The 17,680-nt window shown below is 41.9% G+C and overlaps 2 long non-coding RNA genes across 5 annotated transcripts in view; one reads left to right on the top strand and one right to left on the bottom strand.

Moving 5' to 3' along the window:
- Positions 1-17,680, bottom strand: part of LOC121021210 (uncharacterized) — a 112,016-nt gene that overhangs the window by 14,015 nt on the left and 80,321 nt on the right. Inside the window, exon 4 of one of the 4 annotated variants that reach the window (XR_005786445.1) lies at positions 9,488-9,894. The exons of 2 other annotated variants lie outside the window; for them this stretch is intronic. This is a non-coding gene — a long non-coding RNA (uncharacterized LOC121021210). Of the gene's footprint in view, positions 1-2,942; positions 3,219-9,487; positions 9,895-17,680 lie in introns of those variants that run through there. One more of the 4 variants, XR_005786448.1, reaches the window with a different exon arrangement.
- LOC121021211 (uncharacterized) lies at positions 4,211-9,131 on the top strand. Its single transcript, XR_005786449.1, has 2 exons — positions 4,211-6,100; positions 6,366-9,131. It is a non-coding gene; the product is annotated as an uncharacterized LOC121021211 (long non-coding RNA).

The following is a 17,680-nucleotide window of genomic DNA, read 5'->3' as shown; positions in this document are numbered from 1 at the left end:
CTCTGTAGTTCAGCCCCGAAAAGGCAAGAGCAAAAGCGATGGGGTCGTTGAAGCAGAGAAGTCTGGCTTTAAGCCTGGAATGTTTAGTTCCTGCAGTCAGAGAGGTGGAGGACCCTGCACACATGTCAGGGACATGCCACACACACAAACTTGGAATGCTGGTACAGGTCAAACCAGAACTAGACAGCAATAGTGGGGATCTGGCCAGAGGAGACCAACAGGAAGCTACAGTATAGGGAGCTAATGGCAGTTTCCTGGTATGAAAACTGGTCTTACTGGAAGGATCTGGTACCCAGTCTACCTCAATGCCACTTACTAACTATGTAACCATTAGTTCTGACTGGTTACTTTCCCTTTCTGAACCTCATTTTCCCTCATCTGACAGTATCCCTCATCCGGCGATAGTTCATGCCTTGTTATGTAGTTGTGAGGGTCACAAGAGATGGAGAAGCTATCTCCCCTGGAAAACAAGCCCAGGAAGATTGTTGGAAGCCCCAATATTAAAACAATTCTAGCACCCACCTCCATATGTAACCCAAAGTAAAAATAATGCTTAGTCATAACATCATATAATAAAGTCCAACAAACTTCTGCCTTCCCCATGATGAGTACCTCAGAGACTTTCATTTGAAATGTCAAACATTTACTTATAATTGTTTAGTAGTCATGTGGGTACAAAACATAGTCAACTAGTTCTACAAAATTAAGGCAAATAGCAGTCCCCAGCCCCCTGTCTTGCTCCTCTCCCATATTCCTTCCCCAGAAGGAATCACTTTCAAATCTTTTATCATTTTTTTTTAGTATTTATCCCTGTATCTTTTTTTTTTTTTTTTTTTTTTTTTTGAGAGAAAGAGAGCAGGAGTGTGAATAAGCATGCAAGCAGGGTAGGAGCAGAGAGAGAAAATCTTAAGCAGGCTCTAGGCCCAGGACAGAGCTACATGCAGGGCTCGATCCCATGACCATGAGATCATGACCTGAGCCAAAATCAAGAGTCGGACACAACCGACTGAGCCACCCAGGCGCCCCATCCCCATATCTTTTCATAACATGCTAACATTATTTCTCGGTTCTTCTGTTTGGTAGTATTATCTATTGACTATCCACCATGGAAGATGAGGGGTTAATTCTCATGTCTACCACCAGCCCACCAGAAACACATACTCCTATACTCCCCTTTCTACCCAATAAAATTGTCACATAACTTTTGTTATCGTGATGACTAGCCTCCAAAGTGATCTACAATGATGCTCACCTCCTTGTATTCATGTCCTTATGTACTCCTGTCCCACATAAAGTAGGGTTAACTTGTATAACCAACATAATATCAAAACGTTTAATAAAGGCAGGACCCACACCTGCACTTGCATTACTTAGCCCCACTCCCTGCACCATAATCCCAGCCCTGTTGGGTCCTATCTTTATTTCACCTTCTGATGTTTTTTTTTTTCATCATGGATTTTTTTGCATTAATTTGTATTTTCCTCAATATGACATTTAAAAATTCCTTATCTTAATTGCTAAATTTTCTGGTACCTCTTTAAATTTTGCACCTAAGTCACCTCACTTACTTTACCTTAGTCCCAGCCATAACATAGTCTAATTGCTTCTTGAGAAAGGATGCATGGAAGGTAAATTTTTGAAAACTTGTCTATATATCCCTAATTCTAGCCTCACAGTGGTTTCATAATTTGACCAGGTATATAATTATAGGTTGGGATTTTTTTTTTTTAACCAATATTTTGAAGGTGGTGTTCTATGAAGTTCAAAGTTCAGCTTTGTACAGTGGCTGTCAATTTTGGAATTTTGTTGGCTATACATGTCAGTCCTATTCACAGTATGACAGGATTTAATTTAAAAGTGGAGGACTAACAGCTGATGGGCAGTTTTGAGCAGTGGATGGAGCTTGTCAACTTGGAGCTTTATTGTAGAGTGACCTGGTTGGGCTGTTGGAGAACTCCAGATGCTGGGATCTTTAAGTCTTTCCTCTTAGGCTGATCAGATCACCTAGAGAAAACTTTTCCTATTTTCTGAACCGAAAATAAAGTCCTGGGTCCCATCACCTGGGGAGCCAGTGGAGGAAGACTGCAGGGTGGAGTGGGGTGGCTACCGGGCCTTTAATGTGCTCATGTGTACTTAAGTGTCCAGTATTTGTGGTCTCCGTGGCTTCAACTATGCCTGAAAGACCTTCAGTTTTATCTTCTCCAGACAGATCTCCTGCTTCTGCCTAGTAAGAAGAGCAGTACCTTCTTCTCAACAGCTTTCAATCAATCTTCTTTTATTTTCCCTCTACCCCATTTCCAGAGATACCTTGAACATCAAATCCTAAGCCTTTTGAGGGATCTATCATTTAGTTGTGGAGTTCTTGGCTTATCCTGTACAGTTATAGGCTCTATTAAATCATTAGACACCTGTCCATCTATTTTTTAGTTCCCAAAATGTTGTCATCTCTCTTTTTCTCACCATCTCTGAGGATTTATGACTTTAAAAATCCCTTGAAAAAAAATAACTAAAATAAAAATCCCTTTAAAGTCAGTTCGGGGATCAGGGCAATGCTCAGCATGGCACCAGAGGGTAACAGAGCATAGGATATGGGGATGCATTCTACATCTTGGCCTAGGAGGATGAGGAAATCCTATTTCCTAGCTTCCTCTCAGTTTCACTCATATTGCAAATAATGCATTAGTTGAAAAAAAAAATCCGTTTACTGTGGTTTTGGTGGGGTTTAAAAGGGGAGCAAAATTGTATGCCTATATTCAAAGTGTAATCTTTATTGGGAGGTACCCTAGGCCTCTTTTCTATGGAAGTGTCCAACTTGGATGGTCAGCTTCTGGAGGTAAATTTTGGTCTCCAAAGAAGCAAACACTGCTGGTGCTGGTACAATTTCATTATCAGCATAGTGTTTTCCTCAACTATTAACTTTAATTGTAACAGTTATAATTTACCAATTAGTAAAGCAATTATAAAATAAGTTATTTCATCCAGACGGCTCGCATGGATGGGTACTGGGTCCCGCTGGCCTGGTCTCTGGTAAGTCCTCGCAAGGGCAAGGCCTGAAGGAGAGACCGCCCCAATCCAGTTCAGGAGGAGCCGCAGAGTTACGAGGCGTCCTCAGAGGAGGTGGTTCGGTGCCAGGCTCTGCCATACATCTTCGGGTTCCCGCTGGTACGGTCACCTCTCCTAGGGCAGCCCCAGGGATAAAGCATCCGCGCCTTTTTCGGCTGCGGTCGCCCCGCCCTCACCTCGCCCCGCCCCCTGGGCTCGCGCCCATCGGCGCGCGAGAGCTTTCAACTTCCAACGCCCGGTGGGGAGAACCCGAACCGCGCGCGGGAAACGGCTGAAGCCGGGAACAGTTGAAATGAGAGGGAGAGAAGCTGAAGCACGGAGCGGTCGCTGGCTGAAATAGGCTTCCGGGAGACAGGGAAGCGGCAGAGAGGGGAGGAGGGTGAGCGCAAGGGAGGCTCTGTAGGAATGGGAAGCCGAGGAGGGGAAACGGAGAGGAAGGAGGGGCGGTTTGATTGGGTGATCCATAGGAAAGGCGGATCGATGGGCCTGGAGCAGAGGAAAGCCAGAGAATGGGAAGTTCTCCTGAGGGGGTAAAAGAGGATTTTGGAGGAGAGCCTCTGTGCTCACTCCAGCAGGGAGGGTCGATCACCGGGGACAGGAAAACAAGTGTTCCTGTGGAGTCCAGAAGTAGCTGCCTGGGTAAGCCTTAATTCTAATATGTTTTGATGACTGGCAGACCTCACTCAGCAGGACTTGGAAGACACTGCTGTAACTATTACAGGGTTAGGTTGTAATTGTTTTGAGCTGGCAAAGTGCAGATAACTGTAATAATCCTACCTCCCAATCACATAATGTGTAATTAACCCCTTCAAAGTGCTTTCCCATCTTCTAATCCAGTCCCTGCGACAGCCTTGGTAAGGTCATGAGATGGTTGCCTTGCCCTCTTTTTACAGGCAAACAAGTTAAACTCAGGTGAAATGATTTGCCCAGAGTCATAGATCAAGTAAATGACTGAGTAGAAACAATAGGTTGGTTGAGATTTTAGTATCAGGCAGTCTGAAATAAAGATAATTATAGCAGGAGGCGACTCTGCGACAAAAGGTAACACAGAGGTGATGACTTGATGAGCCCACAAAATAGTCTCCAGACTCAAAAAAATCATTACCTTCTCATTGATAAAGCCCAGGAGGCAGATACCCCTACCCTGGGCCTCTATCAGGCATCAATTTAGAAATTGGGAGGCTTACTCTGTCTGGACCGCCATAATAGAATGCCATAGACTGGGTGGCTTATGAACAACAGAAATTTCTTACAGTTCTGGAGGCTGGGAAGTCCAAGACCAAGGTGCTAGCAGGTTCCATGTCTGGTGAGAGATTGCTTCCTCGGCTATCTTTTTCTATAATACCACATGGTGGAAATGGCAAGGGAGCTTCCTTTTGGCTTCTTTTCTAAGGGTACTAATCCTATTCATGAGGGCTCTGCCCAAAGGACCTAATAACCCCCAAAGACCCCACTTCCTAATACCATCACTTTGGGGGGTTAATTTCAGCATATGAATTTTGGGTGGACACAAACATTCCGACCATAGCAGAGCTATAAAGGACTCACTGGTTAGTGGTATCAAATATGCACAAGCGAAACGGTCATTCCTTTGTTTTCAGGGGTGAGGCAGTGCTACAGCCTTCTATCTGTGTCTTAAACTGGCTTGCCTGCCCTCCCTATTGTTCTACAATGTGCTTGACCTTTCTTCTGATTGGTACGCAGGATCTGTATAACTTAGGTGTTCCTTTGATCTTTTGATGATGAACACTAGAGAGGATTCAGGGACTTTGGGATGGTGGGTAGGAGCCAGCTACAGGAAGGTCTAGAGAAAGCTTTCCAGGCAGATGGAATAGAGGATGGAGTCTATAGGGCAGGAATGACCTTGGTGAGTTGAGGAAACAGGGGCCCCAAAAGGCTGGAGCACAATAACTAGGGCAGAAAGTGGCATAAAATGAAGTCAGGGAATACAGCTGGGATCAAACTACAGTTGGGGGGAAGACAGCTTGGAGTCTAGGGTATTAAATCTGAGCTAGGGTGGGCTCCTGGAAGAGATAGGAATGTCCCTGTCAAAGCCCCAGCTGAATACTGCAGAACAGCAGAGGTGGTGAAACAAGAAAACCCAGGCCAACCTGGCTGAAACCATCTAAATGAAGATGATGTCGGGTGAACAGAAGGAAACATAAAGACCACTAGAGTGGAACACAAGAGTGTCAGTGACCTAAAGAACCTTATTAAGAACACACCAACCTCTCAAACCTAGACAAAGAAGGGTGTCTGAGAGGATATTTAAACCACAAACCCAATTCAAAGCTGCAGACTGTTTTAAGAGACATCTCAGGAGGACCCTGGGGGACATCCACCTCTGAGGCTGGAGATGCACTTCCCCACTGTTATCTATAGAAAAATGGAAAATCTTTTACATTGTCAATGGAGTACATGGAAGTTTACTATTCACTAGCTCAGGGATTGTCCTCTAAAAATTTATAGCTTGACTACATAGAGTTTTAACTGATTGTCTGATGGTAGGTAGGGTTGCAATGGAGCATAATGAACTGAAGGGTAAAAGAAAAAAATGCTGGAATATACCATCACCTGGTAGAATCCAGAGTCCTAACGAGCTTCTATATAATTCTAGTCTTAACTGTTACACTTGAGAGAAAATGATATAAACCACATACATGTTTTTAAATGTTTGTTACCCCTTCTGTCCAAGGTTTCTGTACTGTTGCTACCTTATACCAAGTCACTATCATCTCTCACCTGGATTATTAAAGTAACTAACTACTTAATCTTTCTGCTTCCATGCTTGCATCCTTACAGGCCTTCCTCAAACAGGAGTCTGAGTGTGGATCTTCTAAACACTAAATCAGGACTTCTTTTTCCCAATAATGGTGGGCTACATTATTTGGATCGACCCTATAGCTGAAAACAACCTGAAACAGGAAAACTGAACAAAATATAAGAAGTATTTTTTTAAGATCAATGAAGAGATGACAAAACAATAAGGAATTGTCATGCCAAAAAGTGAAGGGAAGACTTAAGAATGGGTAAGAAGGTAGGGGCGCCTGGGTGGCGCAGTCGGTTAAGCGTCTGACTTCAGCCAGGTTGCGATCTCGCGGTCCGTGAGTTCGAGCCCCGTGTCGGGCTCTGGGCTGATGGCTCAGAGCCTGAAGCCTGTTTCCGATTCTGTGTCTCCCTCTCTCTCTGCCCCTCCCCCGTTCATGCTCTGTCTCTCTCTGTCCCAAAAATAAATAAACGTTGAAAAAAAAAATTTAAAAAAAAAATTTAAAAAAAAGTTAAAAAAAAGAATGGGTAAGAAGGCATGGGAGCCACTTTTGCCCTGAAGGCACTCTCATATTCCCCAAATTAGACCACTTTGACAGCGTCATGAGTCCCAGGGTATGAAAATCAGAGGCACAGACTGGCCAAGTAGGGAGTCTAATAATAGACTGTGGTGAGCAGGCTCTAAGGTATCTCCCACCCCACTCCCAAGTGTAAGGGAAGGGACTTCCGACCTTAATCTTACCAAGAGAGTATGGCAAAGTGATAGAATGTCATTCCCATGACTGTTGTTATAAAAGTGTCAGTCTTGTTAGTTACTTGGTCTTGTTAGTAGACACATGGCAGAGAACTTAGGGCAGCCTCTAGCAAGAATGCCACAGATTAAAAAAACCCACTGAATCCCAACAAATACAAAGGGAATCAACACCTAGAGTCATCATAATCAAACTAGAATACCAAAGAAAAAAAGAAAAGCTTAAAAGCTGCTAGAGAAAAGGATAAATTATGTTTAAGAAACATGCTTAGTACATGGGAGACACCTATTATATATTTGTTAAATGAATAAACAATCACACATTACTTGGGAGCTCTTATGCTTTACTAGCTCTGTGACTTATGTCACTTGACTGCTTTGAAACTCAGTCTCCTGATCTTCAAAATGTAGATAATAAAACCTACTTTATAAGGATGATTATGAGAATTATATTCCTGGTGTAATTAGGTGCTTCAGTTCTGCACAGGCTCTCTCCCAAATGTGTGTTTCTGGTCTATTCTATGCAAATCTATTCTCTAGGTCTCCAGTTCCAAACATCTATCTTGAAATACTTCTATATCTAAAACATATTTCCTTCCTTCCCTTTTGAAGGGCTGGAGGCTTCAGAAAAACAACAACTATTGCAATAACATCTGTTCAGCTATGGGGCGGGGGGGAAGGTGAGTGAACAAACATTTAGCTTAGGATGTGCCTGATAATTCCCCTACCTAAATAATACTCAGTAGAATTTTCCCAAACTCTGTCATGATAAGGGTTCCCTGAGGCAGTTGTTAGTAATACAGTTTTGGGGTCTGTTCCTCTGAACAGCAGGACTCCTTAGGTTTAGGGTAGAACCGGGAATCTGACTTTTTAACAAGCACCCGGGTGATTCTCACCTTCGTAGAATAGTAGGACTATAGCTAGGAGGTGAGGATTAAATAACTGGCCAAGCTACTGATTAATCTGAGTGAACAAATATTTCCTGCTGTAGGAAAGAGAATAAAGTACAAATAAGAGGCTGGACCTGTGAAGGTATGGATGTAACATGGCTCATGTCTGGACAGGCTCACTAACTTAGAGACATAGATGTGCATAAAATATTTTAAGGCAAGAGGCTAGGCTACCATTGGATGGCCAATAGCAAACAAAATAGGAGTTCTGATGGTAGGGGACCTGGGAAAGCTTTGTAAAGGAAGTACACTCTAGACTACTGTCTAGACTTACAGAATTTTTTTCAGGTGAATTATAAATAGGAAATGGAATTCTAGGAAAGAAAAATAGTTTTAAGCAAAGGAATAAAGGTATAAAATGCCCAAGTTGGTTCTAGTGAAAGCAAGAAAACTGAGCTGTTCCTTTCCCAAGTACAGGGGAAATGCCTGGACAGGAAGGTGAAAAAGGGCCAGGTGGAAATGAGCAAACAATTTGAAAACATAGTGCAGAAGATCTTACAAGGTTAGGGTTGAGAGAATGGGTGGGCAGAGGGAGCAGAAACCTGAAAACCCTACCATGAGACTAGGAGCCTCTGAGAGAAAACCCAAGATGAGGACCTCTGCCTCAGGACGCTGATCCTCACACCTTGAGAGAGGGCTTTCTGACCCCATAACTGACTGGCAAATCCCGAAACTTAAGCCCCCAAATGCCGAAACTCACTAATCTATCCCAGTAGTGAGTAGAGACCCTGTGATCCCCTCCTGGGATTTTAAATACGTCCCTGCCTACTCCAGTCCCTCCCCACCTACCCTGCACCTTTCATGTGTTCAAAAGTCCTGGAATACTTTTTGTCAACAGCAATTTCCTCTGCCCAGAATGTTTTTCCCAACTTTATTTGACTAACTTATTCATTTGTCAGGTCTCTGTTTATATACTTCTCACTCAGAGAAGCCTTTCCTACTCACTTGGTCTAAATGTCCTCCACTCCTCTGTAGATGCCCTTTGAATTTTTCTTCATAGCTCACACAAATACTTAAGATGACATTCTTATTTGTGTTTGTGGCTCTCTTCAGTCACACAGTAAGCTCTGTGGCTGTGTCTGCTTCCCTCCCCATTCTCTGCTCAGTACCTAGCCCAGGGCAATCTCTCACCATATTTATTTTAAAGAGACAGGGAAAGGGACTCTAAGCTTCTCCAAGATCCTCTGAATTCTCAAGGCCCTAATGCCTTTCCTGCCTCCTTTTCCAGAGCTTGTGCCTGGGTTCGAATCCTGATGTCAGTATTTACCAACTGGGACACACTGGACAAGTGGTCTACACTGCTTAAATCTCAGTTTCCTTTTCCTGTCAAATTGAGAGGACAGTTCCTACCTCACAGGGTTGTGAGGAAGATTTATAAGAGCATCTAACAGTAAAACATCTAACAGTATCTAGAAAATAGTGGTTGATAAAAGTTAGCTGCCATTATTACTGTTGCTAATAACGAATCACCTCTAAGATTCAAGCCATCGGGCTTTTTTTCCACAAGAAAGTTCTCCTTTTATTAATATACCTAAAGAGGTCTTATAAATTGATAAGAAAATGCAAAAAAAAAAAAAGTGGATTCCAGAATTGTAAAATCACAGAAAAAAATGTTGAACATTTTAAATATATATATTATCAGAGTAGAGAGGAGGAGAGAAAGGGGCACAGTCTGAGTCTCAGGTACTCCCACATCTTAAAGTTCTTCCCTCTAGTGTTGGGGAAGAAGGAAAAGCAAACAGGCAAGTGCCTTCTTCCTTGATGGAGTGATGCTTTTGTGTTCCCTTCTCTGCAGGAGGTTTCTGCTTCTCTGGCTGAAGGAGCTTGCCACGATGCCCTCTGAGTGCTGGCTCTTACAGAGCACACGTCTTGAGAGGTCACATATTTCTCTACCTCTTATGCCCATTAAACCACTCCCCCTTTCCCCCGCCACAAGAAATTCATGTCTGGGACTCACCAGTGATGTCTCATGCATGCAATCCACGAATTCCTGTGTGGCGTTTGCCATTGTTCATCCATTCCACGCCTTGGAGTACTCCACTCTCCTAGAACACTGCTGTCACTGCTGCTAGGGTTTCACTAGCCAGGAGCCATGACATTTTCCTCCAAATGTAGGGGACACCCTACTCCTGACTCCATGCCACACAGATCCAAGATAAATGGGGTGGTACTGTTCTCCTGCGGGGATTCTGCAACAGCCTCCTCCAAGAAGATTTAGCTGCTAAAGAATCAAAAAGTACTCCCCCGGAAGTGGCCTTGGAGCATGACCAGGGGTGAGTATTGGCCTTCCGATCATCCATGTCAATTCCATTTTTCCCTCTTGTCTGTCTTCAACTTATTCCCTTCAGTAAGAGTCAGCATCCCCTGGAAAGTTGTTAGAAATGAAGACTCTCAGGCCCATCCCCAGACCTTCTAAATCAGAACCTGCATGTTAAAAAAAAAACCCAGGTAATTACTCTACACACTCAAGTTTGAGAAATACTGAAACATAGGATTCAATTTTTGAATTCTTCCTCTCTAGTTATTCAGATCCAAGTTCATTTTTAGCCCAAGGAGCTGAATTTCCCCCTTTTTTGCATATGCTGGTTATTGTACAGGAATTCCTTGGCTGCTTGAGCCCATGCAGTCTCTGCTATGGTAGTCCTGCAGGGATTCCATGTAAACAGCCTCACATCTGCTCTTTACAGGTACCCTAGTGATTTAAAAAATCACCCATCCCAGTATGATAGGTTATCATATACAGGTAAACAGTAGATTTTGAAGGAATGTTGAAATCGTCGGCACCTGTAACTCCGTAAGCCCCTCTTCATCACATATGTTTTAAGATACTTGGAGATATTATGGAGGGGAAAATGATGGTAATGCGCCTATTGTATTAGTAAATGCACCCATTCACTGTGGTTAGAAATAAATAGCATAGCTTACACTGAAATTGTGTACGCACATGGTCCTTGAAGCTAATTTTTTCCTCAACCTGTAACTTGTATCAGAGATTGGTTTGAGGGCATTACTGCTCTCAGCAGAGAGACTGACAGGGGCTCTAGCTGTAGCTGGTGTCTGCCTGCCACTCCCAAGGTGCAGTGTTTCTGGAATTCACCCAAAGGTTCCTTGGCATGCCTCCTAGGATATAAGTCTCAGAAAATACAAGGAACTGCCTTGTGAGTGACTTTTTAGAATTTGTTGCATCTTCGGTATGGTCTGATTTCTCCATGGTTTTGACCAGTTGGATGAGCCAGCATTGTTGTTGGGTTTTTTCCTCCTCTGGTAAAGCTAGCTCTAGAACTTCCTGTCTGAGGAATCTCATGGAATATTCAAATAAGAAGACCCCCAAAGAGATGTGAAACCATGCTATTATTTTCCTGCTTGGCTCCTGTGTCCTTTGTGGTTGACAAGTTTCTTAAAGCCTGCAGGGTGTTTTTCCAGCTTGGATGGAAATTTCTGAAGTCCTACAGAACCTTTTTAGGGCAATAGTGGTTGGCTTATTAGAGGATGGGAAAGAGGCTGTCCTCTTTGGAGCAAACTTGTATAGCCATTATGTTAAAAAAAAAAAAAAAAAGAAGAAGAAGAAGAAGGTAGCCTTGATAGGGCGTGATCATAAAACAGCTTCACTTTCATTCCTGCTCTCTCTGCTCAGAAGCTGGTTTCTCAGGTAGGTCCCTGTAGTTTTTCCAGACACCCTTAGAAAAAAAAGTCACTTTTAGTCATAAAATAGTCTCATTTCAGTCACTGAAATGTCCAGTCCCATGTAATAGTTAAAACTCTGAACTTCATTTGAGGCAAATATTTCCCCCTTCCTCTACTTCCCCAGCCAGGCTGATTCAGGCTGGAAACCTGGCATGAGGGAGAGGGAAGTAGGGGCCAGAGGAGCAGAGTGGTACAGCTGGCTTGTTTGCTTTCCCACCTCATGCTTCTACTGCTGCTCCTCTACTCCCTCTAGGGTGTGGGTCCTACAGGACTTGGGGTGGAGGTAAAAGGAGGAAAGAATAAGAGGAAGAAGGGCCTTTAGGGGAACTGAAGCGCTTGGTGGTGGTGTTCCAGGACCTCGGTGGGTGTTCAATACAGACTCCTCTTACTCAGAACTTAAGTTCCAGGGACAACACTGAATGACAACGCCGCCTTCTGCTCGCCACTTGCTCTGCTGGCTTCTGCATTTGATTCCAGCCCCTGTTGCATAGCAGCCTCTGGTGGGAAGCCCACCTGGGCAGGGGCTCCTTGAAAAAACCCTCATGCTTATATTGTCCCTTCCCCCAGGCAACCCACGGGGTGCAAGCTCTTTTCTGTTCTGTGTTTAGTGGTGTACACACTCCTCGTCACGGACTCTAGCCACGGCCTTTTGCTTTTAATTTTCTCTGGCATGGGTTGCATACCAGTCGCTTTGGCCCTCTCAATTCTAAGGAACACTGTTTTCCAACTAATCTTTGAAAGCCCTTTCTCTGGAAACTTGAGATGAGGAAAGGCTCAGCCTCCCAGGGAGACAGTGGGGAGGGAAGGCCACAGTGGTTCAACTATTTTTTCCCAAAGTCTCTTTTCAAATTCCTCAAACCTCAGACCTTGAGGGGTTGAGGAGTCGGTGTTAATCTCAGGGTCACAAGACTGTCACCAACTAGCTGCTTTGCTGGTCTTGTAGGTGGTCTTACAAACTGCCTTGAACTAAGGGGAACTGTCACTTACTATTTTCTCCTTTTCCCTGGGCCTCGGCTGCACCCGGCTGCATCCAAGACATCTCTCATCTTAACATGTGCTTTCTAGCTCTAGCTATGCACCCTCGGGATTTCATTTTAAAGCCCCCGGAGGAGAAGGAAGCATCTCTACCTTTTTTGAGCATTATTTTAAACATATGAGTGACAAGTTGCCTTCTTGTCTTTCTGTCCTTATTAACAGTTTATTACAGTATTTTGGAGGAGGATTCCTTTTTTTTTTTTTTTTTAACCACTTAGGAATGAGATTGGACAATTTACCATGACTCTGAATTGGGCTTCAGAGAAATAAGAGAATCCTTCTATTTTTCTTGTTGAAAGCCGTTTAAGGCAAATACTTTTAGATTTATGGGTATTTTCGTTTTACGTTGGAGCTGAAGTTGGGATTTTTAAACAAATTCAAGTTTAAAAATACATATTTTAATTTTCAGCTATTCGCATCAGGATTCGGAAGTATGGGAGAAAGGTGAAACATGGGAGAAAGGTTGTTGTTGTTGTTTTCCCATGTGAGTGTCCAGGCTGGTGAAAATGTGGGTGCGAGGTAGGAGTGCCTGCCTGGTTAGATGAAAGCCATGGGGCTAGCTGGGCTTGGAGGAGGGAGGTAAACATAATTCTGGAGTAATGAGGTGGTGCCTGGGAGTGGCTGAAGTATAGGCCGGTCCAGTAGGACCATATCTTTCCTAGCATATGGAGTGGCATCAGCATCTCAATCTTAATCATAACCTTATACAGGAAAAACTTGGAGTTTCAATAATACTATCCTTCCCACTACCTGATTCTAATTCTATTGGAGCTATTTACAGTTCAGAGCTGTAGGTAATAGCAATGCAAAACACCTGACACTGACACCACTCCCCACCCCCTCTACACACACAAGGGATTTAAAGGGATTCCCCTTTAAACTGGTTATAACGTCTCATCTGCTTCCTCATTAATAAGTTAAAGAAAACCATTAAGGGGCACCTGGGTGGCTCAGTCAGTTAGGCATCCAACTTCAGCTCAGGTCATGATTGGTTCCTGAGTTCAAGCCTGCATCAGGCTCTGTGCTGACAGCTCAGAGCCTGGAGCCTGCCTCAGACTCTGTGTCTTCCTCTCTCTCCGCCCCTCCCTAGCTTGCACTCTGTCTCTCTCTCTCTCAAAAATAAAACATTAAAACAAAAGAATCTTTAATATGCATATGTGCAGGAGAGTCATACTTTTATTTTGAAAATGACCTTTTTACAGTTTTGGAGGTCTTTGCCCAAAAGGCCCAATGGATTCATCTGACAGAGAGCCAGGTAAACCAGAGAAGTGCACTTCTTATGGGCTGCTTAAGCCTGGGCATATCTCTTCTTGGTTCTTGGAGGTGTATCCAAAGTGACAGGGCATCTTTGCTATTTTCCTAATTTAAATTTTCCTCTTTATTAATTTATGTTTTGGTTTTGGTTCATTTATAGCCAGTACTCATTAGTAGCAGCAGTGATGGGAGAATCTGCTCTTATGGTCTAACCATTGGTGATCTTGAAAGGGCAGGCCTACACCGGCCGACTCCATCTTGTTCTGTGTTCTCCACCTTGAGTAACCTCCCACTCACCCATTCAAACTTCCTGATCAAAACACACCCAGCGACCTGCATAACAGAACTCCGACCCTTCCTCAGCCAATCGGCCGAGGCCACGACCCTTCCCCAGCCAATCGGCTGAGGCCACAGCCATTACCTCACCAACTGCCCCTAGACCCCTATAAAACCTTTGTGCTTTTGAAACTCGCTCTCTCTCCCTGGTATCTCACCGCTGCGTCAGTGCAGGTAGGGGATTGAGCTCAAGCTAGCTCGAATAAAGGCTCTTTTGCTTTTGCATCGGACTCGGCTCCCTGGTGGTCTTTGGGGATCACGAATTCTGGGCATAACAATCTTTATAACTGGGTTAATGGATTATAGAAATCTATTCTCTGTTGGGTGAGAGACAATGGAGAATCTGGATTGTTAGTCCTTTTCATTTGTTTGTCAGTTTTGAGCCCCAATCAAGAGTCACACTGAGAAGGCAATTTTCATACCAGGCCTGGTAGAATTTGGGATTTCTGCATTTACTTTTTTTTCTTCAGACAGAGAGAGAGAAAACACAGGTAGGAGACAGGAGCAGAGGGAGTGACAGAGAGAATCTTAAGCATGGAGCTTGACATGGGGCTCAATCCCACAACCCTGGGATCATGACCTGAGCCAAAATCAAGAATTGGACGCTCAACCACGGAGCCACCCAGGTGCTCCTATATTTATTACTTTTGACTGAAATTTATCTCTTTATCTGTCTCTGTATTTGTCTGTAGTTTAGAAAGGTTTTCATCTCTCATTGTATGACTGTATAATATTTTTCACCACTAGAGGTATTAATATATTTGATTACAAAGAGTTCTTTTCTGATTGGCTAATAGGGATAAATATGTGCATAAAGCAAATATTCCTAAAATTCTTAGAATGCAGTGAAACTAAACTTCTAATACTTTAAAAGTGCTACATTAAAACATATACTTACACCAACTCAATAACATTTTTAAAATTCAAGTACACAAATTTAAATACATCTTCACAAAATGAAATTAGTTTAATATTTGGGGTTTAATAATAGCTATGTTTTCTCTAATTTATTAGTGTTAAGTATAATTCCTAACAGTATTCTACTTGGATACTTTTTTTCTAAGCTTATACAGATTTTACTGATCATCAAATAAGTTAACATTACTCATAATCCTTAAGATTATGAAAAAAATGGAAATTTGTGCATAGCTAAATTGAATCGTTATTCTTAAAAACGTTTTATTTCAGTGGTAATTTTGTTTTGTACTGTGTCAGCTTAAAGATAATTTCCAAGAGCTTTAGGTAACTTAAAACTTAAGCTTTGTGTGTATATGTTGGAAACTGTGGGGCGGGGATAGGGGGGGTCTTAACTATCAACACTTACATATTAGAAATTGAAATTGAGAAATATTTATTGAATCACTTGAAGATAGCAAAAATGAATGCACTGCATATTAATAACATCTTAAGAATATTATACAACTAGTTCTGACATTGCAGATGCCCTGAGATGGATCTTATAATAATGTATAAGTTTGTTCCAGAATATAAAATGAAGACCATAACTTGGAAATTTACCACTTTAAAATGTACAGTTCAGGGGCACCTGGGTGGCGCAGTTGGTTGAGCATCCGACTTCAGCCAGGTCACGATCTCGCGGTCCGTGAGTTCGAGCCCCGTGTCGGGCTCTGGGCTGATGCCTCAGAGCCTGGAGCCTGCTTCCGATTCTGTGTCTCCCTCTCTCTCTGCCCCTCCCCCGTTCATGCTCTCTCTCTGTCCCAAAAATAAATAAACGTTGAAAAAAAAAATTTATAAAAAAAAAATGTACAGTTCAATAGCATTAAGTATACTCATGATGCTAAGTAACCGTCACTACCATCCATCCCCAGAAATTTTTTATCTTCGCAAGCTGAAACCCTGTACCCATTAAACAAAACTCCCCAGTTATTTTCATTTGTTTGTCTGTTTTGAGCCCCACTCAAGAGTCTTATGCCCACTGAGAAGGCAATTTTCATACCAGGCCTGGTAGAATTTGGGATTTCTGCATTTACTTTTTTTTTTTTTTTAAGACCCTAGCAACCACTATTCTACTTTCTGTCCAGAAATACATTTTATTTGCTTTGGTTTATAAAACCTGAGTCTGAAAAGCTGTGAAGTGTGTTAAAGTCTTTGCAAAGTTTGCCCAGTTTTGATGGTCTCGTTTCCTTGGTTTACTGTTTATTGCCTTCTCCTCTAACATGAAACGTTTTCTTCTGTGTAAACTGTCTAGATTGCATAAGGTTGTCTTAACTGAATAATTTTCTGTGCTTTATGTTAACTTTATTATGTTCTTGATTATTTTTAAAAAGCAAACAATCTCCTTACTTAGGAAAGAATTAAGGTTCTTTACAGTCACGCTTATTTTTAGATGTTTTGTTGTCACTTTGAAATGAAGCCAACCATTGTTTCTTAGGTACCCATGATCCTATCTTAACTGTTGAAATCTCCTGACAACTTAATGGGTTTTGCCTCCCTAATATCCAAAGATTTGTTCCTTTAACCTATAGAGAGGTGTTAAAGATAATTAGGTTTTGTTTGTTATGTTATTCTTTGAGTTTCATGGAAAGAGTCATTCAAATCAGAAAAGATGCTCTGTCTTCCCTAGGTTAGATTTATATAGGTAAAATAGTATTACTATAAATATTTTACTATAAATATATTACTATAAATATTATAGGAAGTCCCTGAAGATTTGTCAGTGTTTCTATTTATCAGCATTCTGATGGTGCATTGTCTCATGTTAGCAACAGGAATGTGGTGTGACCAGTCATAATTTCAGTTATTTTAAATGGTTACTTACTTGGAACCTCACTTCTTTCATTTGGACCTCACATAGAGACCACTGGTTTTCATTTAGGGATAAACATCAGACATATCTATAGGGTTTTTATTAAAATACTGATGTTTAAGACCTACTCTGAATCTCTCAATATTGTTGATACATTTTGTGTATGTTCTTAGTATACTGCATATATATATTATGACTCAGGAATTTTGCATATTTCAAGAATATTTCCTCTGTAAAAAAAAGTGTGCTCATCTGTTATTATAAATCAAATGTCATATTCACTATTATCTTTGAAAATGGCCTTAATCATTATATGTATAGACATGTTGACTAAAGCTTTATTTATTTTCTTGGATACCCCTTTGTTTTGCATGACATTGAAATAACCAAAATTCTTTGTCAGTTGCATCAGTCTGGTTATGAACGCTCTTCTGTAATTGACATGGTCATTTTAAGTCTCTGGCATCTACAGATAGTTTTATTACTCAGATACTTCCCCAAAGGCTCTGCAGTGAGCTGCAGGCCAGACAAGAGTTACATCTTCAACAAAGAAGCATGATCTCAGAGCCCATGGAAAAGGACTGTACTAGATACTTTAAACTGTTGACACTCTGAAGAATAGATCTTGGGTACAGGCTTCTGACTTCACTGCCTAAACAATTTTAAGACTGTACAGTGGGTTAAGTCAAGATTTCCAGAATTCTTTGTAGTCAAGAAGCTGATAGGTTCATGATACTGCTAAGCTAAGATCCAGAAGAACAAGACTTAATTACACAGGACTGAATGAACTGATAAAAGATGATTGTAGGTATTTGTTTGGAATGTTGTTGATGTTGTTTTAATGTTGTATTTTCTTGATATAAAAGGAAGCCCCTTCTCTTATGTAAGGTATCCAATAACCCATAACAATTTAGTAGATTCTGATTTTGTGAACTAAAATGGAATATTCTTAAGTGATATTCTCCCTGCCTGACACCCCCTCCCAAATCCAGAAACGTTTATTATACGTACTTACTTTTAGATGGTAATAGAGTTGTTTGCATAGGTTCAGTAAGAATCTAACCACCTTTTTAC

Source organism: Herpailurus yagouaroundi, unplaced genomic scaffold (assembly GCF_014898765.1).
Source record: "Herpailurus yagouaroundi ecotype Mexico unplaced genomic scaffold, PumYag 255, whole genome shotgun sequence".
NCBI lineage: Eukaryota > Metazoa > Chordata > Mammalia > Carnivora > Felidae > Herpailurus > Herpailurus yagouaroundi.
Note: the sequence above shows the minus strand (reverse complement) of the source record. Positions and strands in the feature narration are given on the sequence as shown.